Source organism: Sarcophilus harrisii, chromosome 5 (genome assembly GCF_902635505.1).
Source record: "Sarcophilus harrisii chromosome 5, mSarHar1.11, whole genome shotgun sequence".
NCBI lineage: Eukaryota > Metazoa > Chordata > Mammalia > Dasyuromorphia > Dasyuridae > Sarcophilus > Sarcophilus harrisii.
The window spans coordinates 233,125,377-233,150,280 of record NC_045430.1 but is presented as its reverse complement, the minus strand read 5'-3'; the positions used below and the strand labels follow the sequence as shown (position 1 = coordinate 233,150,280).

The window sequence follows — 24,904 nt, the reverse complement described above, 5'->3', positions numbered from 1 at the left end:
TTTTTGAGTAAAGTAAAAGGTGAGGTACCCAGTTGGGAGTGGAGGGGGGAAGGATGGTGTTCATGACTTGCTTTATAGATCAAGGAATTGGATTTCATAGAAGGTAAATGATTTGCTCAGTCACATAGCTAACAAGGTATACAATTGGGACTCAAACCCAAACCTTAAAGTCTACTTAAGATAACTCAGCAAAAACAACTCATTAGTCCTATGAAATATTTAGTTATCAAGCCAATGAATACTTAAGTATATATGAAGTATATTAAGCAACAATAATTGCTTAATATAGTAATAGTAGTTAATTCCTGACTTCAAATACTCTAGAAAACTGCAGTCAAAATGTTCCAACTATGTATTTATATTCAGTATTTATATTCTCAATGTCACCCACAACTTTGACTTTTGGGAGTGTGTAGTTTTACAAAATTTATAATCATCTAGCATCCCTGGGAGATCATTTGCATTAAAAGGTAAATTCATTATGCCAGGTGCAATCTGGAATCAATGGAAGCTGTACAACCTCTCAGAAGCAGTCCAAATTATTCTATTCTTTCTATTCAATTACAGCATCAACTCACTGTCTATCTTCAGTATCCATCCCACTTACATAGAAATAAATATATATTCTCTACATGAACCTGTAGACCAACTTCATATAATAGCCTAGCTAATAGGCATTTTGTAGCCATTTAATTTTTATTGAGTAGACTGTTCAGCTGATCTCTTTAAAATAATTACTGGTCATACCAAAAAGCACTGTGTTTTTCTAAATCTTGGTACCATTAGCACAACAGCAAAGTAAAAGGTAGTATTTGTAAGATACTGTGGGATCTGTAAGAAATCCCTCATCCATTTGAACCACACAAGGATCCATGATAATATATATATATATATATATATATTTATACACACACACACACACACATCAGGGCTTCTTAAACTTTTTCTACTCACATCCCTTTTGGGTCTGAGTAGATAAAACAGGTATAAAAATCAAATATTTTCTAATAATAAATCATAATTTCACAACCCCCACATTCAACTATATGACCCCATGTAGAATCATAAGCCACAGTTTTAAAAGTCTTTATATAGATCACCCTTGTTAAATCATCCTCTATAATGGTAATCAGTCCATAAGATTTATTGTTGACTTTATTGGGAAACTGGATAAAGGAGGAGATAGAGCACTAGACCTGGAGTCAGGAAGATCTGAGTTCAATGCTATCTATACTTATAAGCTGGGGATCTTAAGCAAGAAACTTTATTTTGGTCTGTCTCAGTTATCTCAACAGTAAAAGGGAGTTAATAATACCACACATCTTCCAAAATTATTATGAAGATCAAATGAGATAATATTTGTAAAATAGCACTTAGTAGAGTATCTGGTACATATTAAGCATTTAACTAATTCTTATTCCTTCCTTCCTTATCAAGGTCTTAATAAACTTTTAATTCCAGACAATATGCTAAGAACTGACACAAAGCAAGGCAAAAACTGTACATTCTTATACAGTAGACCTCATATAAATAACTGGATATATAAAAGACATTTCAAGAAGATGAAACAATCTTAGAGTGAAAGTACTAGTTGATTGGGAGGAGGACTAGGAAAGTCTTCCTGAAGAATATGGAGTATAAGACATGAAGGAAAGTAAGGAACTAGGGATAACACCAAAACTGAGAGCCTGGGTGACTAGAAATTCAGAGGTGCTTACAACAGCAATAGGGAAACTGAGAAGAGGATAGGGTTTGGAGAAAAGAAAAATGAGTTCTGTTTTGGGCATATTTGGTTTAAGATACCCATGGGAAAATGTAACTGAAGCCATCCAAAGACAGCTAGTGATACAAGAAAGAAACTAGAGCTAGATATATAATTCTGGAAATATATATTCACAGTGTGTATTTATGATATCCTTAACTTCAAAGACCACCTTACATCTCCTTTTGTTCTTTGCTTCACATTAATAATCAGAGAGTAGTAAATAGATTTATCTTGCCGGTTGCATTTACCAAAGAAATTTGCATGATCTTAACATAGGAATGAGAGACTTTAAAAGCTATGTCAAGCTCTCCTGAGTCCAAAACACGTTCATAATCAACAAATGGAATTGCCAGTTTTGGAGCTGATATGATTGTCCAAGGGATCTTCAGCTTAATATACTGCTAAGAAAAAAGAAAAATTGATGCCTTCTTGTTTGAAATTGGAATTACTGAAAACAGAAAACTGTTAAGTCACTTTGATAGTCAATTACAGTAAACGTGTATTTTCTCAGAAATGTTACTTAGAATAGCTACTATCCAAATGAATAACATTTACTTTGCAGGTTATCAGACTTGGCTAACAGTGCCATAGTCCATTAGTTTTTCTGATTTTGGTCAAGAGCCAGTACAAGCCCAAACACATCGGATTTGTCTCCTTTCATTCTTCCAGTGATGCTGAGAGCAGCATATTCTCCTTGGGTCCTAAGATCCCACTGACAAACTATTTTTCTCTATTTGATGGTGTTTTAAAATCAATTTGGCACCGAATTATTCTGAAATGGTTCTTGTTGCATTGAAAGATTTAGCTAAACAAACATTTTCATATACATTAAATGAAATGTTCAAATATGCCTTGGGAGGGACATGAATAGGGAGCAAAAAAAATGTGAAAGCCAAAAATTGTAGTTTTGAAACAATAGTACAATAGTTAAAGTAAGTTTCAAAATATTTGGCTGGGGTATTAATCTTTTTTTAAAAATGGATACTCTTATAGCTCACCTAATCAAATAAAATACTTTAAGCAAACACAAAATTATCTGAGTCTTCTGAGACTTTCACATAGCCACACATCTATTAGAGACTTAGCAAATGATTTTCAAAGAAATTTTCAAAGAAATTTAGAGAAGCTCAAACATCTAAATATTCCAAAGCAGCATAAAGTTCTAAATGTGATATTTTTAACTAGAGAGGGAAGGGGAGACTTAGTGGTTAGTGGATAGCAGGTCTGGAGTCAAGAAAACATAATTCAAATTTGGCCTCAGACACTTCCTAGATGTGTGATCCTGGGCAAGTCACTTAGCCCTGTTTGCCTCAGTTTCCTCAATTGTGAAATAAACTGGAGAAAGAAGCAGCAAGCCACTTTGGTATATCTTTGTCAAGAAAACCCCAAATGTGGTCACAAAGTCAGATATGACTCAAATGATTGAATAATAACAAAACCAAAATGGGGGTTGTTTGTTTTATAAGTTATGAAGCAATATAGTAGGAAAAGAATTAGACATGGGAATGAATCTGGACTCTTGCCCTACTTTTACCCCAGCTATGTGATCTTGCCCAAGTTACTTGCTTTCTGAGCCTGTTACCTAATCTGTCAAATATGCATAAAAATATTTGTCCTACATGCCTTGAAGTGCAATTTAAAAGATAAAATAATGTGAGAGTGTACATAAAGGTGCCCTGTAAATTGTAAAATCTACAAAAAATTTAACACAATTTAATTATGGCTCCTGCTATCACTTTTCTCCAGTTACTATGTTCACACAGTGTAACTTAGCACATTCTCTCTGTCTTAACACCAACGCAGAAGAGAACAAAAGGTACTGACCTATATCTACACAAGAGATGAACCCAAATACAACAATAAAATATAAATTCTTTTCCATGTTTCCTGAAACCAAATAAACATCAATAACATTTTTAAGGAAAACATTTTCAAATGCTAAAGTCCTACTCTCTCCTGGGATCTCTCCAAGATGAGTCCAATGCCTCATTGAAACCTGTGTTCTTGAAAGTTTACCTGTGGGGAAAAAGATTAATTCGAATGCTCATGATAGGTATATCAATAAGAATTTGTTATGTGCTTATTACATGAGGCTCTGGGCTCAGTGCTTTTGGTGTGTTATATCTAAACATTGAATTAGTCCCATTAATTCTGCATGTCTTCTCAATTCAAACTTGTGATTTCAAAGAAAGGCTCATGAAAGTTAGAGTTTGGGGATGGAAGTCAAGATGCACCGTGGTCAAAATTCACAAGATCACAAACTGAATTTAGTAGAATCACATATCTATGAGTGTTTCTATCCCCAGATAGAAAGACTTGGGCTATCATACAAAAATCAGCCTAGCCAAGAACGAAAAGTTTCCTCACCAGACCTTACCACATCACAGCAGTGATGAACACTACTAAAGAATGGATGAGTTGTGATCAGTGTGCTAGAAGAAATCCATATACTAACAAATTCATGGATCCTTACAGTGCTAAAGTATGTTAACTGTACATCAGTGTATTTCTGTTAGGATTACAGATTTAGATCTAAAAGAGATCTTTAGAATCATTAAGTCTAATCTCCTCATTTTACACATGAGGTAATAGGGACCGAAAGTTAAGTGACTTACCCATGATTGATGATTTTTCATCAATTTGTGAAAGAAATTAAAATCAGTTCACATTTGCACCCATAGAATTGGTTCATAAGTACATACATTTTGGACAAACACTGAAGACAATAAACTGATAACAGGATTGAATGGAGAAAAAAGGAATGAGACATTGGAAGTTACATTAGGAAATTATGGAACATCTTCAAAAGTACCAAGTTGTCCATGTAACTAAAAGCTCTCTTTTTTTAACATCAAATTTCTTCTAGGGATGCTATAAGGCTGCAAAGGTGACCTATTTTCCAAGGGAGAGAAATCATGGGCCACTCAAAGGCCATTGGAGAGATGCATGATAGGCATAAATGGGCTACAGCAAATTCCCACAATTAATTGCATGCAAAAAAGGTGGTGCAAAAAATGACCAATATTGATTTCAGAGAACAGATAATGAAAGATATTCCTTTCTCCTAGGGAGGAGAGATTATAAATAAAAAAAATTGCATGTTTCTTTCAGACATAGTAATGTTTATTTTATGATTAACTGTTTTTGTATGTTACCATGGATGGTTCCATGGTGGAAAGTATTCCAGAAAGAGAAAAAAATCTATCAAAGACAAAAATCCATCAAAGATGTTTGACCAGAAAGGGAACAGGACCAGTCATATAGTAAGAGAACAGAATATCTGGATGACAGCTTGCTTGCTCCATTCAAAACTCCATAATGTCAAAAGATCTATAGGAAAGTCTAGAGAAAAGTAGGTGGACTGCTATGAAGGATTTACAAGAAGGATTGGAACAAGAGTTAAGTGGGATTAGAAAAGATGGATCATTATAATAGGTGCTGTTGGAAGCATACATACATAACTGAAACCTCAGATCCAAGGAATATTTATCTTTTAGAAATATAAAAGTGGAACAAAATGGCCATAAGGTGAAGACAATCACATACATAGAACTAAATCACACACATAGAACTAAGTCACACACATAGACTAAAAAGGATCTAAGTCATATATGCTATAATAATTCAAGTGATCATTTCCTCCAAAGAGACAGTTCCCAACCCATGCACTCATTCCCAACCAATGCAACTATCATATATGTAACTTATTTTGACAATTCATGAATACCAAAGTATATCCCCCAATGTAATTGCAAAAGCAGGTCATTTTTTAGTCATATATTTAATGATTTACTTCATTGTATTGCAATATGCTCCACCTTATTCATACCCCAAAATGGGGGATTTCCCTAATGCCATTCAGGTGGCACGCAACTTTAATTTTTTTAAATAATAAGGCAGGGATCTCTGGTTTATAACCACATAACATCATGGGAAGAAAGTTGTATTTTTTAAATGCTTTTTTGTTTTGATAAAGATCCTGGAGTAATTAAAAGCACTGCACAATTGTCCACATTCAATCTGGTCCACTATCTTTCTCCATTTACCTCAGGGAATAGCATCCTGTAGCATCCTGTAGCATATGGCTGTACTATGCCTTAGGAGCTGTCCATCCAGATATTTATCATAGTCTGAAGAATAACAGTTATTCAAAAAAACTTAGGGTTTTTTTTCCCCATGTGAATAGTTACACTAATTCTTTTGCATGATTATGGATCTCATTTAGGAGGCTATGCAATGATCACAGCTTGATGGAATCAACAATGTGTTATCCATAAATAGGAATATCTGGACAATATCACTGTGTAAAGAAAATCCCTCTTCCATTTGGATTCTGTGTTGGATATCTTACATATGGTGCCAAACACTTTTCATGCAGATATATCTCTGTTTTCTGCATCACTGGATATTAATTATCAGAGGATGAACACTGTTATTTTTGTCGTCATGTCTATCAGCACTTCTTGAAGGGTTTCAAAATGTGGAAGGAAGACACCTCAATAGAAGAGTCTTTTATTTTGGCTCTACTGTATCAAATGCTTTATTATTGCAAGCGTGCAAGGCATGTGAATCAGGAAGACAGTTTCAAATATACCACATGACCATGAGTAAAACACTGACTCCTGAGCCTTGGTTTCCTCATCTATAAACTAAGGACAATAATTCCTTTATCATCTGTTTCACTTGGTCACTGTGAGACTTAAATGTGATAATGTCCCATTTTTGTCTTTTGTAAACTTCAAAGTACTATACAAATGCCAGATATAATTAATGTAATTATCACTCGCCAAATATTACAAAGTGAAATAGTAGAAAGATAATCAGCCTCAGAGTCCTGAAGACCTAGATTTCTGTCTTCTCCCTAGATTTCTGTCTCACACTCTTGGTGACCCTAGGAAATCCAACTTACCTGATCAACACCCCAAGGCAACATCAAGAATCTAAGTCACAGAGACTGTGATGATCTGCATGAGTGCAGAAAATTCCTCAAAGGAAGCTTTTTAAGCCATTGAAATCTTAGGTCTAGTGAGAAAAAAAATTCCCAAACAATGAATTATTTTGGTATCTTGTATTCTTTTTACTTTTCAATCAATTATGTGATGAGAACTTGTGAAAATCTGTCTGTTCTCTCATTAACCATTTATCAGAGACTTGGCTAATAAACTAAACATGTCAGTTAATGGTTATCAATATTGTCTTCATCTTTTTTTTAAGAAAAAGGTATATGATTCCTCTTCCCAAATTTTTGGTATCCCGGCCTCTATTTCAGATATCTTGGAAAAAAGATCAACTACTTCAAAAATTTACCAGCCCCCAAAACACGTCTCCTGTATGTCCTAGCTCAAATCTAGTTGTTCTTCTCATATTTAATTCCTTTAGGGCCATTTCTATTTATTTAAAATGCATTAAACACATTGAGGTCCGAGTTAAAATAAGATAGCTCCAAAGTCATTAATGGAAAAAAAAATTTGCTGTGAAAATCTTAAGCAATCTTTGAATTTTTCACTGACTTTTTATCCTTTTTTGAGGTTCATCCTTAAATGCTCTCGGCATTATTTTGATTAGTTGGGTCTGTCGCCAAGCTAACTGTAAAAACTTATTTTTTCCTTCCAATGTTTCTCTTTCCCTTACGCAATGATTTTTCTCATACTCTCCCACTATCATCCTCCATAAAACATTACAAATAAGTTAATACTCTAAACTTGTATTGCCTTTGGCTGCTATATCTGTTTCTTGGCAAGGAGATCAAATGTTCGCTAACCGAAGTAGTTTCTAGGTCTTTACATCTTCTGCTTGGGGCAAAAAATGTACACACTAAAACTTATTTAAGAAATTCTTTATGTAATAGCATTGTGTGACCAACAAGACAGGATTAGGCATTTTCTTCAAAACCTCTCATCTTTCAATTCTCTCAAATAAGAATTATGTGAAAAAAGTAAATTAATTGCAGCTCTCTCCACAAACTAAGAAACCAAAAACATAACAACAACTTGAAGAATTAGCACAAGTAAAAACTAATTCTTAAATCACTGATATGCTCAATCAGCACTCCTCAACACCCACCCCCCCTCCATCAATTTCTATGTTCTGGTAAGACAGCTCCATAAAGTCTCTCAAAGGCTTATTCTTCGGGATCCTCTCAATAATCCACTGTAGCTGCTATCATTTTTGGCTAGTACACACCATCTCCTGATCCTGCTCTCATCTCACCATTCTGTGACAACAAGCAACAGAAATCAATTCTGTCTTCCCTTCTCCATAGGGAAGCAGTATAAGAAAACAAAATAGCTCTTCCTAATAAGAGAGAACATGCTGTATTGCAGCAATACAAAGTCAATGAACTAAGAAACAAAGGTAAATAGGTCTGGACTCCAGAATGTGCAGGGAAAAGTCCCAATAGGTCTGAAGAAAGAGAACTGGCATCCAGCTAAGGTCACTTATGTTCCCTTTTTCCCCTCCTATTTGGGGCTGGTGAAAAATTAATTCCCCATAGTAAGAAGAAACTGAGACAACTTTGAGAACTAGTCTTCCAGAGCTATGCCATCAAAGGGGATAGTGTCAGAAAGTAAGCAATAGGTGTTTAGAATAAAAAATTGAAATATCCAAATTGTTGAAAACAGTAAAAAAAAAAAATCTTGAGAACAAATCAAAAATGAATTCAAAGTCATCTAAACAAGTATAAATATTTGATTAAATACTGCAAGACAAAGAAAAAGTAATCAATGTCTTATGAGTACCCTGTGGATTCTCAAAAGAGAAAGAAATCACAGCAAAATATTCCCAAGTGGTTCAAGAGATAAAAATACTGAAAAAAAAATGGGTAACACAGACTATGTCTAAGTCTAATACCTATTTCACTTTTTCTGGCATCAATAGCTAATTAAACTATATCAAAATTTTTTCACTGTCATGTTTTATTCTTTCTTTTAATTAAGTTAATTTTGATCACTACTCTGACAAATTAATAATTTAAATGCACTTAGTCATTTAGAAATGACTTCTACACTGATAACCCATTGTTCTTTTATTGTGATATTATGCAGTACTGGCCATATTCAGCAATTTCAAACTACACTTTTAAAATTGTATTTGCAAAATATATGCATAAATAGTTTTCAATATTCATCCTTGCAAAATCTTGCATTCCAATTTTTTCTCCCTCTCTTTTCCCTACCCCGTCCCTTAGCAAGTAATCAAATATATGTTAAACTGTACAATTCTTCTATATATCTTCACAATTATCATAATGCATGAGAAAATCAGATCAAAAAGAAAAAAATAAGAAAGAACTATCACAAGACCATTGGAATGATCTCATTGTTGAAAAGAATCATGTTCTTCAGAATTGATCATCACATAATTTTGTTGTTGCCATGTATAATTATCTCCTGGTTCTGCACATTTCACTTAGCATCAGTTCTCATAAGTCTCTCCAGCCCTTCTGAAATCATCCTGCTGATCGTTTCTTATAGAACAATAATATCCCATAACATTCATATACCATAACTTATTCAGCCATTCCCCAACTAATGGGCATGCACTCAGTTTCCAGTTCCTTACCACTACAAAAAGAGTTACTACAAACACATGTGAGTCCTTTTCTCTCCCTTAAGATCTCTTTGGGATACAGGCCCTGTAGAAACATTGCTGGATCAAAGGGTATGCACAGTTTGATAGCTCTATGGGCATAGTTCTGTATTGCTCTTCTGAATGGTTGAATCAGTTCACAACTCTTACAACGATGTATTAGTGTCCCAATTTTCCCACATTCCTTCCAACATTTATCATTATCTTTTCCTATCATCTTAAACAATCTGAGAGGCGTATAGTGGTACTTCAGAATTTTCTTAATTTGCATTTCTCTGATCAATGGTAATTTAGAGCATTTTTTCATATGACTAGAAAAGGTCAAACTACATTCTTTAAGAGACTATGATTTAAATAAATACAGCCTCTGAGAAATCTCTAAGGTTGTTCTTTTGTTCATTAAACCTGAACTGTGCTTTCTTTTTTTTTTTTCTTTTTTTTTCTTTTTTTTCTTTTTTTTTTTTTTTGCAATCACCCCCTTATTCCTATTTTTACATTGTGGTCACCCACTGAGTATTAAAGTATATGTTGTGGCCAATGTGGGGATTTGTTCTGCTGTGCTATATTTATTATGAGGATTATATTTTTCTTTTTTGTTTTATTGTCTGATCAGGGAGTAGTGAGAGAAAGAGATAATAAGTGCTTGTAAAACTTTTTTTTAATAAAGTGCAAAATATAGGGTAAATAATGGTTCAATTTAAAAAGTCTAGTAGAGTTTTTTCTCCATCTTCTTATCTTTCTATACAGATGTTGGCATGTAGGCTGCAATTATCTTCATGGTGGTCTTTCCTTAAATGCTTATTAGAAGCAATGAATGTAAAATAACCAAATGTCCTATGAAATGATATTTTTTGTTCCTTTTGGTTTTGTGTGATTAATCCACTGGGCCAATTCCCTTTTTATGCTTTTTTGAAGGAAAATCTATGATGCATCTTTCCACTTGGTTGCAACTATCTGTCTCTTATAGTTGGAATATCAAAATAGGTACAATTCAACTTCTTTTCTTTTCTTTTTTTGCTGAGGCAATTGGGGTTAAGTGACTTGTCCAGGGTCACACAGCTAGGAAGTGTTAAGTGTCTGAGGCCAGCTATGAATCCAAGTCCTACTGACTTCAGAGCTGGTGCTCTATCCATTGTGTCATCTAGCTGCCCTGGTATGATTCAATTTCTCTGGTACACTGTGTCAGGTTCTCACAATTAAAATATTTTTTTAATTATAGTTTTTTATTGGCAGAACATATGCTTGAGTAATTTTTACACTGTCCCTTGCACTCACTTCTGCTCCAACTTTTCCCTTCCCTCCCTCCGCCCCCTCCCCTAGATGGCAGGCAGTCTCATACATGTTAAGCATGTTAAAGTATAATCTAGATACAATATATGTGTGCAGATCCATATAGTTTTCTTATTGCACAAGAAAAATCGGATTCAGAAGGTAAAAATAACCTGGGAAGAAAAACAAAGATGCAAGTAGTCCACATTCATTTCCTGTCACAATTAAAACATTAAGTTAATGTTTATTAGTAGTCTAAAAAACCTCATGATTCTTAGTACCTTCTGCCTCCTTTTTCTGTCACTGACACCACCATTGAAGATGGAAAAAGTAAATCCATGGGACTGAGGGCCATTTTGCATTTTTCTTTGTTTCATGAGTCACCATGGCCAAAGCCATCATCAAGTGCCTATCCTATGTAAGGCTCCTTTCCATGATAAGCAAGGCTGATCCACAGAAGTCAGTCTGTTTCTAGGACCATATTATATATAATGGAGAAAAATAAAATTAATATTAATAATTGTTATAACCCAGGTAGCACTGTATATATGATCTCATTTGATCCTCACAACAACTCTGTGAATTAAGTGCTCTTCCTCTATTAGACTACATGCTGTCTTGGGGAGGGAGGATGGAGAGAGGGAGAAAGAAAAAAAAATGGAAGTCAAAATCTTATAAAAATGAATTGAAAACTATCTTTGAAAGTAATTAGAAAAAATAAAATATTGCCTGCAAAAAATAATGCTATTAATATTCCCATTTTACAAATAAGGAAACAGAAACAGAGAGAATAAGGAGTGAAGTTCTTGAGTCAGAATTTGAACTTGAGTCTTCTTGACTTCAAGTTCAAGACTCTATTCACTGTGCCAAGTTATTTCCCAAGTTTCATTAACTTGGAAAACTTTCAGGAGTATCTAAAGCCCATGATTTAAATGTGCTACAAAACAAAATTTATAGAAGTAAATAATTTATTGCCATACATCTTGTACAGTATTTGCAAAGAGCATGTTTGGTCTCCTGTGACCTCTGCCTCATCTTATGCACCACTTAGCACCAGATGGTGTCCATTTTAAAATAGATTTTGCTCAATGACCTAATGTATATACTGAAACTATAAAAAATAAAAAGGACTCAGACAGTTCAATGATTCAGCATGTCAGGTCTGCACAACACCATCTTGCCTATACAAGGATCTGGTGGCCAGAGACCTAGTCAAGGGTTTTGCCTGTACTAAGAGTTTGGTTTCATTTTTATTGGGGAGCAGGGGAGAGAAAGGAGAATAATAGAGAACTTATCCCTTAAGGAACAACACATTTTAAGCCTTTCAAAGGTGACTTCTGACCAAGAACATGGTGCCAGAAAAGCTCTTTGCCCTAAATACCAGCAAGACTATATCTCTTACATGGATTTAATGAGATTAAAATAAAAGATGAAGATAATAATCTAAAGTCACAAAGAGAAAAACATATCCAGAGAACAGAGGTTCTGACAATACTGGGACAAAGATCTATTTAAAAATGTGACATGAGATGACAACTTTTCAAGCAAAGGAGGGCAGTTTTAAACCTGGAGGAGAGAGGGAAAGGGGAGGAAGAGAAAGAGAGACAGAGAGAGGGAGAGAGAAAGGAGGAAAAGAGAGAAGGAAAGGGAGAGGGAGGGAGGAAAGGAAGGAAAGAGGGAGGGAGGGAGGGAGGGAAAGAAGTGGAGAGGGAAAAAGAGAGGGAGAGGGAAAAGAGAGGGGGAAAGGAGCGAGAAAGAGGGAGATGACTTTTCAAGACATCTTGACTTGAACAAAATTTTGAAGTTCATCATAAATAAGTTTACTCTGAGTCCTACTATAAACAACTCTACACTGACCAAGCAGCTACTGTCAATTCAAGGAAGAAGTTCATGAGATGGGACACAATTCTGCCTGAGATAGTTGAATTAATTCAAAGATTTTCTTGAAAAATGTTTTTACTCTAAAAGTCACTGAATTTTTAGCTTTCTTCTGCAGTAGGTGATTCAGTAGATGGATTGCTAGACCTGACATCAGGAAGAACTGAGTTCAAATCCAGTCTCAGACCCTCACTAGCAAGTCACTTAACTTCTATCTGCCTCCATTTCCTGAGTTATAAATAGGATCTATTCACAAAATTGTGAGGATCAAGCGAGATAATATTTGTAAAGCACTTTAACACAGTTCCTGAAACATAGTAGGTGCTTAATAAATGCTTGTTTGTTCCCTTCACACTTTCTTCTACAGAATCAGCAATGGTTCATCCAGGAAAGTTCTTGCCATAAAGGATTTTGTTTGAGGCAGCATGATATAGAGGAAAGGGAGCTGAAAAAGGAATCAGAGGAACTGGGTAGCCTATTACTTCCTACCTCTATAACTTTGAACTAATCACTTAATTTCCCCATCTGCAAAATGAGAAGGTTGGACTAAATACCTTCCAAAGACCATTCAGCCCTAAATATATGATAACCTGAGTACAATGATATTTCTTCTTCTAATTTTTTGCATTTAACTAGCTACATCTCAAAAAACATTGTTACATCATATCGTCAAACTCTGAACACCAAGACACTGGTTGGCATTTTTGCTCCCTGGGAAGCTTTTATGCAATTGTGTATAGTGCTCAAAAATACTATGAAATCCACACCTACTATACTTGAAATCACAAAGACCTGATCTGGAAAGCTGTTCTTTGCTAGAGAAAATTAATATTCTATTATGGATCCTTCCCCACCCACCTCACCCCCAAATATGCAAAACAGAATATAGGGGGGAAAAAAGAGCAAAATCTGAGACAGACAATGATAGAAAGTTGAGTGGGATAATCTGTAGGTAAACAACAGCTGTATAGTACATGAAGTCACAATTCCTCAGTATGATGAATATTTCCTGTGCCAAGTTCTCCATTTAAGACTTTTAGCTGGTACGGCAGAACAAATCAATAGAGAGTGTGAGTAATACCCATAAGGAAAGAAAATTCCCTTATCACAACATGACAGGTTGGAAAGGAGTACTGTGTGTGTACGTGCGTGGGACGCAGGAGGCAAGTTTCATAAAGGAAAGGCAAGTTGGTATAATACAAAGAGCACTGAAGATGTACATTCAAATTCTTCCTTTCACTTTGATTAACTGTATAATGCCATGAAAATCACTCCTCTGCCTGTCAAACAGACAATAACTACTGTACTGTCCACATCATGAAGTGGTCATCAGGATCAAATAAGATAATCAATATGAAGGTGTTTGAATTCTGCAAAACTCTACACAAATGTGAACTATTATTAAGAAATAAAAGTTTAGATGGTAGTGATGCATCATGGGAAGAAAAAGGGCACGTTTATGGGCAGAAATTTTCAGGAATAAGGATAAGAAATATTAGCTATGTTAAAACCAAGTATAGGAAATAGTTTGATGTAAGTGGGAGTGGAGGATGAAGTCACCCATATAGAGATCTAAGAAGAATAAGGATAGAGATGGGCAGAGAATGGGGAAATGAGGGCAATTTCATAGAATTTGTATAAAATCACTTTTCCCGCCTCTGACCAAGCACGTGTGGACTCAATATTTGGTCTCCCTAACTGCTTCCAACCATGTGATGATTAGACCTTGGGGGGAACAAAAAAACCATGGAATTTTGATATACAACATGAATGGTCCCTTGATGGTCTCCCTAACCCTTCTCAGAAGCAGCAAAAGAGGAAGTTGCCTTTGTGACTCAGAAAGGTCTTCACAGCTCTCAAAGGGATCACTGGTATTAATTGCACTTTGTCAACACATTGAAAAATCATGTGTGGCAACATTCCATGGCTACATCAACTGAGTCAGAGAGGGAAGGGAGAGATGGGAATCATGTGTCCATCCCTTTATACTCTTCACCAGTTAAATATCTGCTGTTTTGAGCAAATTTCTCAGGATCCTTTTTGACAAAATCCAAGTGGCACAGTTCACTAATGATATAGATCATCATTGTTCCACTGTAATACAGATCTACTACAAGTGGTGGGCCTGGCCAATACAATTTCTTCTAAGTTCACAGTTACACTATTTTAACAAGCAAATATTATTTTACAAAATTTCTACAGTGTACAGAGCACCAAGTCTGCAGTCAGGAAAACCTGAGTTCAAATCCATTCTTGCACGCTAGCTATGTGACCCTAGGCAAATCACTTCACCCTATTTGCTTCAGTTTCCTCATCTGTAAAATGATCTGGAGAAGGAGATGGCAATTATTCCAGTATCTCTGCCAAGAAGACCCCAAATGAGGTAAGTCATGAAGAGTTGGCCATGATTGGACCACTGGTATTATATAGGTTACCATTTGTCTTAGTGTTTGCAAAGCCTTTCCCAACTCAATAAAAAAGGGAAGGGACAATACAATCCCTCTCAGAAGGAAAACTTGTATACTACAAATTCTACACATGCTCAGATTTATGAAATCCTCCACCTTGACTGGAGAAGGGACCACCAGAGATTCTTTTACTCCAGAGCCAAAGCTCTTTCTGACGTGCCACACTACTCAATGGTCATCTAACCCACTCTTGAAGCAAAAGTTCCTTCTATTTCATTCCCAGTACACATCTGAAAACCTCCAATGGTAGGAAACCTGTAACTTCCCAAGGAAGGCCATTCTACTTAGACATAGCCTTGGTTTTTAGAAAAGTCTTTCTTCAGATCAAGCAGTAATCAGCCTCCTTGTTACTTCAACCCATCCTTCTCTCCTCTGGAATATTTATCATTTATCATATTATTTAATTAATCAACTTAGCTAATTAATAGGTAACTACTATGCTGAGGTCCTGGAAAACAATGGCAAACATGAAACAGTCGCTGTCCTCAAAAAGCTCACAGTCTAGGTAAGGGAGACAAATATATTTATAGGGGAAAGGAAATAAGCATTTACTAAGCACAATTCCTAACCACTTTAAAAATTTATCTTATTTAATCTTCCCCATAAACCTGGGAGAGAGTTGCTACTGTCCCTTTTTATAGTTGGGGAAACTGAGGCAAACAGAGGTTAAAAATTTGCCCAGTATCACATAGATGGTATATGAAGCTGCATGTGAACCGATGTCTTCCTGTTTCCAGGGTTTGATCCCTTATGGCATCTGGCTGCTTCTAGGCAGCTTTAAAGATATATACAAATGAAATTGTGTGACATGGTCTTATCCCCTTCCTGGTCATCTTTGCCTGGATGCACTACAGATCACTGATGTCCCTCCTATTCTAGATGTAGTCAGACCAAGGCACAATCCAGTGAAACTCACTTCCCTCTGCATCATGGATACCAGATATTCTCAATGCAGTCTATGATTAATTGGCTTTTTTTTCACTGCTATATCACATGGTTGACTCAAATGGAGCTTACAATACATTAAACCTCCCCAAACCTTTTCCCTAGAATCATCATCTAGCAAGGTTAGCCCCAGTCTGTACCTATTTTAGAACCCAGAAGAATCTGCTGTTTTGGCCTTTCTCTAGCATCACTAAGGAACTTTCTAACCCTTCCCCTTTATGTGTCTGTGATCTTGTGATGAGAGGATACAGGCCTTTGAAGACTGGAAGATTTTCAGATTAGTTGTCTGCATATGCTCAACCTGTCACAATGACTACAAACTGATACAATAAACCCCCTGGCATTTAAACAATAAGGTTTTGCAGACTCTGGACTAAAAGAATGGAAGGGATGGAGAAGGAGAGTCTGCTATAAATAACTAATGATTAAAATCAAGTCAATCATGATTTTAACCATCATTTTCCCACTATCTTCTGAGTACAGATATATCATATCACTTGCTTAATTATACATATTTGGTTTCATACTGTCTTATTTTCTAGAATGAAGCCTCGATGAAGACAAAAATCATTTGTTCTATACACCCTAGCTTCTTAAAATATGGGTCACAACCCCAGATGGGGTCTTATAACTGAATGTGAGGATCACAAAATTATGATTTATTATCAGTAATATTTGATTTATATGCCTATTTTATATATCTATATAAATGGGGTTGTGTAAAAATTTCTCAGGTAAAAAGGGATTATAAGTGCTAAAAGTTTAAAAAGTCCTGCTATACATCACCAAGCCCATAAGAGATATTGACAAATATAAACACAATAGTAAATATTCATCATCAATATCTGATTTACTAGACTATAGTATGATTAAGTTTGAAAGGCACATTAATAAGTTCTATGAAAATGCCCTCCCTTTAACAAAAAAAAAAAAAAGAAACAAAAGTGAGGTCACCAAAATTTTCTTTTTATAGCTAGCAAATCAATGCTATCTATGTTATAATTCAGATTCTTACTGCAGCAACAGGAAACCTTTCAGAGCTCCTAAGGGTTTTTTTTTTTTTTTTTAACAAATATTGTAATGATGGATGCTATAAATACTCAGCTGGTGCACTTTTAAATACATACTTGAAGCTGAGATTTCTTTAAAAAAAAAAAAAACCTAGTTTGCATTCAAATGAATTAAAAGAAAGATATTTCTACTAAATTCTGCAGATTTGTTCTTTTTCTTTACAACTTTTAAAGTATTTCAAAGTGATTACTGCAAAGTCAAGATAAGCACTGATTTTCTCAGGGGAAGGGCGTTGCATTCTCAGCCAAACAATCCAGGTCATCAGCTATTACAAAGATCTAACAATAGCCAAGCATATTTTTAAAAGACAATCCATGATTTCTAACATAGGATGTAAGGCTCTAAGAAAAAAAATGCAAGAACAATTTACTTTTGTGAACAGAACTATGATTTTAGCAATCATTTAAAGTGAACTAAAAGACTAATAATCATAACTAGCATTTACATAACATTTTAAGGTTTGCAAAGAGCTTTACAAATGTTATCTCATTTGATCCTCACAACTCTAGGAAGTGGGTGTTTTTATTAGTCCCATTAACAGATGAAGAAACTAAGATACTTTTTTTTTCTTTATATCACCAGCAGATAGCAAATAAGTAATTCCACATAGTCCGAGAACAGATTTGAATTCAGATTTTCTGAATCCAGGTTCAGTGTTTTATCCCTTTCTATAACTAACTGCTCAAATTGAACAATTAATTCAGCATCTAATTAAATATGCTCTATTCCTTTATAAAATTTCCATGTGTGTGTGTGTGTGTGTGTGTGTGTGTGTGTGTGTTTAGAAACTGCAATTTACAAGGTATCCTTGTAACTTGGCCATGAACATTAAGCCTGGCATATTGGATAGCATACTGATCCTAGGTTTCAAATCCAACTACATACTTGGATGTTGGCCTTTGTGCTGAAAAAAAGGGCAAAATGGCATCTCTTTGCTTGAATCAATGTACAGTGTATTCAACTGTGGTTGATCAGACCAGGACAAATTCAGAAGGCTCGCCCTCAGGTCAGGCACAAATAGTTCATATGACTATCTGATCCTTATTAGCTATGTGACCACTACCCAAGTCATGCCAAGTCTCAGGCAACCTATATCACAGGTCCTTGATGTATTGATTTTGATATATCTAAAATTATTTCTAAAAGATGATTTTTCTTTCTTTTAGAAATTAAACAACTAATGATACATCTCTCTAAAATGGATGGGGATAAATGATCAGTTTTCAGATGAAGAAATTAAAACTACTTCTAGTCATGAAAAAATGCTCTGAATCCTATTGATCAGAGAAATGCAAATTAAGACAACTCTAAGGTATACACCTCTCAGATTGATTAAGATGACAGGAAATATAATGATGAATATTAGAGGGGATGTGAGAAAACTGGAATACTAATGCATTGTTGGTAGAGTTGTGAACCAATCCAACCATTCTGGAGAGCAATATGGAACTGTGCCCAAAGAGCTATAAAACTGTGCACATGCTTTGATCCAGCAGTGTCTTGACTTGGCCTGTATCTCATAGTGGGAAAGGGACTCACATGTACAAAAATGTTTGTAGCATCAAGAAACTGGAAACTAAGTGGATGCCCATTAGTTGGGGAATGGCTGAATAAGTTATGGTATATGAATGTTGTGGAATATTATTGTTCTGTAAGAAATGACCAAAAAGGCCTGAAGAGGTTTACAAGAACTGATGCTAACGGAAATGATTAGAACCAAGAGAACATTGTAAACAGCAAATACAAGATTATATGATGATCAATTCTGAAGGCACGTGGCTCTTTTCAACAATGAGATGATCCAGGACAGTTCCAATGGACTGCTGTTGCAGAGAGCCATCTGCATCCAAAGAGAGACTGTGGAGACCGAGTGTGGATCACAAGATAGCATTTTAACTTTTTGTTGTTTTCTTGCTTTTTCTTTTCTTTCTCATTTTTCCCTTTTTGATCTAATTTTTCTTGTGTAGTATGATAACTGTGGAAATATGGATAGAAAAAGTGCATATGTTTAACGTATATTGGATTGTTTGCCATCTTGGTGGGGGAAGGGAGGGAGGAAAAAACTTGGAATGTTGAAAACTATCTATGCATATATTTTGAAAGTAAAAAAGTTTTTTGAAAAAAGAAAAAGAAAAAATAATGTCACTTCCTTGCCAATAAATTGGCCATTGTGTCATAAATAGCACAATTATTGTCAATATTAAAGTGAGAATTATATTACAAGTCACACAAAAGTAGAAAGGGATAATTTTGAAAATTAAAAGATAAATTGAGTGGTTAAGGTTATAATAAGCAATAAAGAGTTTTTAAAAATTAGGAAATAATAATGATCCCCTATAAATTAATGGTATTGGTAGATGACCTTATAGACAGACAAGACTAAATCAGGCTGCTACTTTAGATGGGTCATTAGAAGAGAAAATCTATTTGCCTCCCATAATAATGAATTTGTGGAAGAATGTATCTCTCACTACTCTGTCTTGGAATAAACTATTTCCTTTGTCTGTGATGTTCTCCTCTGTTACCTGTCTTTTCTGAATCCTGTATGGTTTCCAGACTCAGAACAAATACTACAACCCACACAATGCCTTTCATGATCCCCATCCTAGTTGTTTCCTCCATAAAATGACTTGATATTGTATTTAGTTGTAGTTATTATATATAGTTTGTATTTATTTACCTGGATATACATTGTTTCATACCTTGGAATATAAATACTTCAAAGGAAAGAGTAATTTTCTTTTTATCTCATATCACCAGTATTTAACACGGTGCCCACTACATAGTAGCTATTTAATCAAACTTGAAGTTAAACCATGAATGGTGGACAAGATTCAGTTTTGTTCAATTTCTCATGACCCTCTTTTTGAAGTTTTCTTAGCAGAGATACTGCAGTGGTTTGCCATTTTACAGATGAGGAAACTAAGACAAACAGGATTAAGTGACTTGTCTAGGATGGTATAATTAGTATCTGAAGCCAAATCTGAACTCAGGAAGATAAGTCTTCCTGATTCCAAGCCTGGAACTCTACCCCCTTCATCTGGGTGGTATCCCTGTCATAATGCTTTCCTTTGCAGATGCTTAATCAATGTTAATTGAATTGCCATTACTGGACAAAAACTGCTGGGATAACTGGAAATTAGTATGGCAGAAATTAGGCCTAGACCCACACTTAACACCATATACCAAGATAAGATCAAAATGGGTCCATGATTTAGGCATAAAGAATGAGATTATAAATAAATTAGAGGAACATAGGATAGTTTATCTCTCAGACTTGTGAAGGAGGAAGAAATTTGTGACCAAAGATGAACTAGAGACCATTATTGATCACAAAATAGAAAATTTTGATTACATCAAATTGAAAAGCCTTTGTACAAACAAAACTAATGCAAACAAGATTAGAAGGGAAGCAACAAACTGGGAAAACATTTTCACAGTTAAAGGTTCTGATAAAGACCTCATTTCCAAAATATATAGAGAATTGACTCTAATTTATAAGAAATCAAGCCATTCTCCAATTGATAAATGGTCAAAGGACACGAACAGACAATTTTCAGATGATGAAATCGAAACTATTTCCACTCATATGAAAGAGTGCTCCAAATCACTATTGATCAGAGAAATGCAAATTAAGACAACTCTGAGATACCACTACACACCTGTCAGATTGGCTAAGATGACAGGAAAAAATAATAATGAATATTGGAAGGGATGCGGGAAAACTGGGACACTGATGCATTGTTGGTGGAGTTGTGAATGAATCCAACCATTCTGGAGAGCAATCTGGAATTATGCCCCCAAAATTATCAAACTGTGCATTCCCTTTGATCCAGTAGTGCTACTACTGTATATGCCAAAATGTTTGTGGCAGCCCTGTTTGTAGTGGCTAGAAACTGGAAAATCAATGGATGCCCATCAATTGGAGAATGGTTGGGTAAATTGTGGTATATGAATGTTATGGAATATTATTTTTCTGTAAGAAATGATCAGCAGGATGAATACAGAGAGGCTTGGAGAGACTTACATGAACTGATGCTGAGTGAAATGAGCAGAACCAGGAGATCATTATATACTTCAACAACAATACTGAATGAGGATGTATTCTGATGGAAATGGATTTCTTTGACAAAGAGAAGATCTAACTCAGTTTCAATTGATCAAGGATGGACAGAAGCAGCTACACCCAAAGAAAGAACACGGGGAAATGAATGTAAACTGTTTGCATTTTTGTTTTTCTTCCCAGGTTATTTTTCCCTTCTAAATCCAATTCTTTCTGTGCAACAAGAGAACTGTTCGGTTCTGCACACATATATTGTATCTATTGTGACCTATTTAACATGTATAGGACTGCTTGCCATCTGGGGGAGGGGGTGGAGGGAGGGAGGGGTAAAGTCGGAACAGAAGTGAGGGCAAGGGATAATGTTGTAAAAAATTACCCAGGCATGGGTTAAAAAAATATATGAATAATTTGCATTGCATTGTCAAAATATATTTGTATTTCCATGGGAAAAAAAATGTTAATTGAATTGCCTTGTTGAACAGTGAAACACAATAGAAAGGAAAAAGACTACCTGGACCCAAGTATCTCTTCTCCTCTAATGGGACATCATGAAGGTGGAAAGAGAATAGAACATTTTGCAAGAGGATTTAACAACAAGTTATTTGAACCTAGAAGATCAAGCCTGCTCAGTGGGGAAATGATATTAACATATCAGGGTGTAGGACTTTGAGTTTAAATTAGAGCCCAGCCTCTAAAGCAGGCAGTTTTCCCACTGGAAATTTCCCCATTCCCTCACATATACTTATATGATGATTGCTACTGAAGGAAGGAGCAGTCAGGGTAACTCCCCCCATTTACCAAACCAAATGTAAAAACCTTTCCCATCTGCCACTGCCTTTCCCCCCTGTGCTCTGCCCTTCCAACTCCAGCTGCAGCCCCCAGGGACTAGGAACAGATGGGGCCAGTCCAAACCAGCATGACATACTTTCACTCCATCTGGCACATCATTCTTGAAATGGTCACAGGAAGTGAAACTGTATTAGGTAAGGCCATCAGCAATGAAGATGGGAGAAGCTTTAAAAGATTCTCCCCCATTCCCATGACCTAGAAGCTAGCTTTCTAGTCTGACAATCAGTAGCTGCAGATCTCTGTGTGACTTTTTTCATACAATATTTGTGCCACTAATCATACTCCTATATGACCAGTAGGTGGACCAACATAGGAATCCATCTATCCTTTTTATCTTCAACAAAACCTTTATGGAAAATTTAAAAGACAATGAAGGAAGCAAAGTCCTCCCAAATCCAATTGCATTTCCATCACATGCTCTCAATGTACAGGACAAGTTAAATATTCATTCAGTTTGTATAGGATAATAATTCAAATATTAATATATCATGTAATAATTCATAAAGACACCATCCTTCTTAGTCATATTCATATAATATATAGTCACATTCATATAATATATATTACGTAATATCTATAATACATATATTATATCATATATATCATATAATAATTCATAGACATAATACTTTTTAGTCATATTCATATAATATATAGTCACATTAATATATTACATAATATCTATAATACATATATTATATATCAAATAATAATTCATAAAGACACTACTTAATCATATTCATATAATAGTTACATTCATATAATATATATTACATACTATATTATACATATTATACATGTTATATATGTCTTATAATAATTCATAAAGACACCATATTTCTTAGTCATATTCATAATATCTAATCACATTCATATAATATATATTACATGATATCTATAATACATGTATTATATATCATATACATGTCATATAATAATTCATAAAGACATTGTGCTTCTTAGTCATATTCATATGATCACATTCACATAATATTACATGGTATATTATATATATATATATAATACTTATATAATGTCATATATGTTATGTCATGTAATAATTCATAAAGATACCATATGTCTTGTTCATATTCATATAATATATATTACATAGTATATTATATATACTACATGTGTTATGTATCATATATATTATATTGTGTAATAATTCATTAAAAATACCATACTTCTTAGACCAAGGGGTTCAAAGGAATTTTGCAATTAGTTATTTTTCTTGAGCCACCACAATACTGTCATGAAGTCCACTTAGTTATTATATCTCTTTCAACTTATAGAATACAATATAATGACATCATTAACAGAGGTAAAGGGGGAAAAAATACATTTACCAACAGTCTAACCCAGTATATGACACTGGTCCAGGTTTGCCTTATAAATGATGAAAGTACTGCAGACCATAGGTAAATGTAACAAGAATAAATTATAGGCTGTAAACATGGTGATAGACAGCGGTTAATATTTGGTAAATATACATAGATTTGTACGAATAAATTACAGTTGGTGAAGCTTACTTATAAAAATTACAGTAATTCACATTTGGTTAAGATAAATACTTAATTCATGCTAATTATTACAAACCACCATTATTGTTGTTGTTGCTGTTTTTAATAATAAAAGCAAGAATTACATCAAAATTTAATTGAATGAAATGAAAGGTCTAAATTTAGATGAGGAAGCAAAGAAATAGAATGATGCATATCTCAGCTAAGATGCATATTTCTGTAATACAAGAGGGGAAACTATAGGAACTTACCTATTTAAATGTCCACAACAATCTCAGAGGGCAAATTGAAAATGTTATTAAATAAACCAAATAAAAAATATGTGGCTGGTTATGTCTTAAGAAAAATATTTCAGGAAATTCAAATTCCTTATTCCAACTAATCCTAACAACACAGCCACACCACACCAACAGGAAAATCACTTAAAATCTCTATTTAGTTTAGTCTGTTGAATGGACTGCACATTAGAATCTCATGTTAAATAGAGATTCTCAGTCTATTAAACTTTCTTGTTTTATTGAACTGGTCAGAATCATTATAACTACAACCACATTCACTTGATTGGTATTGTTATAGAATATTTCAATACATAAAAAAGATATTCACTTCAAAAGATTTGCATTTTTGAAGTAGTATAAGTATTTACAAATACTTAATTTATGATATATAAAATATGAAGCCTCATATTAATATTAGCTCCACAATGCTTTTAATATAGATTAAGCTCTCAGAGTGAAATTATTATATAATCTGACAAAGGATCTATGCATGGTAATGAAGTCCTATTAATTTTATTTATGTAAAAAATGGGATATATTTTATGAGAGCCCCCTTTGTAGTCCTAAATTATCCAGAATTTTTTTATTCTAATTTTATACAGATTTCTATATGCACTTGTTTGGTAGGGGAAGAAGGTAATATAATCTAATAGTAATTAGATGAAGATTCTTCCTTATGATCTCTAATCTGTATGAGGAACATTTTTAAAGTATTCTAATGCATCATTCTAACCTCTTCTCTCCCATATAAATATATATGTGTGTGTGTATGTGTGTGTATATGTGTGTGTGTGTATGTGTGTGTATACTCAGAAATCACTTTTCCCCCAGAGTCTTCCTCCTATCGAAGACTCAGTTAATGGAGGAGTGAGTTTTTCAAGATTAATGAGAGAAGAATGTGAAGTTCTTAGAATTTCAAGGAATATGGACAGATAGAGAAATGGAAGGCAGGGGGGAAAGTAGACAAGAAGGAAAGAAAAAGGGAAGGGGGAAGAGAAAGAAAAGGAGGAAGAAGAGGAGAAAAAGGAAGAAAAAAAGAAGAGGAGGAGAAGAAGGAGGAAAAGAAAGGAAGGAGGGATGGAAGGAAGCTAAGGGAAAATGGTTTTAAGTATGTCTCAAAGCTTGTCAAATACCTCATTCCATTTTTAGACAAGATTATTAGACTGGTGTGTTAAGAGAATGCCACAGACATTGTTTCACTTCTGAAA

At 34.6% G+C, this 24,904-nt stretch overlaps 1 protein-coding gene across 1 annotated transcript in view; it reads right to left on the bottom strand.

Moving 5' to 3' along the window:
• Window positions 1-24,904, bottom strand: part of NEBL (nebulette) — a 450,902-nt gene that overhangs the window by 312,365 nt on the left and 113,633 nt on the right. The window lies entirely within an intron of this gene.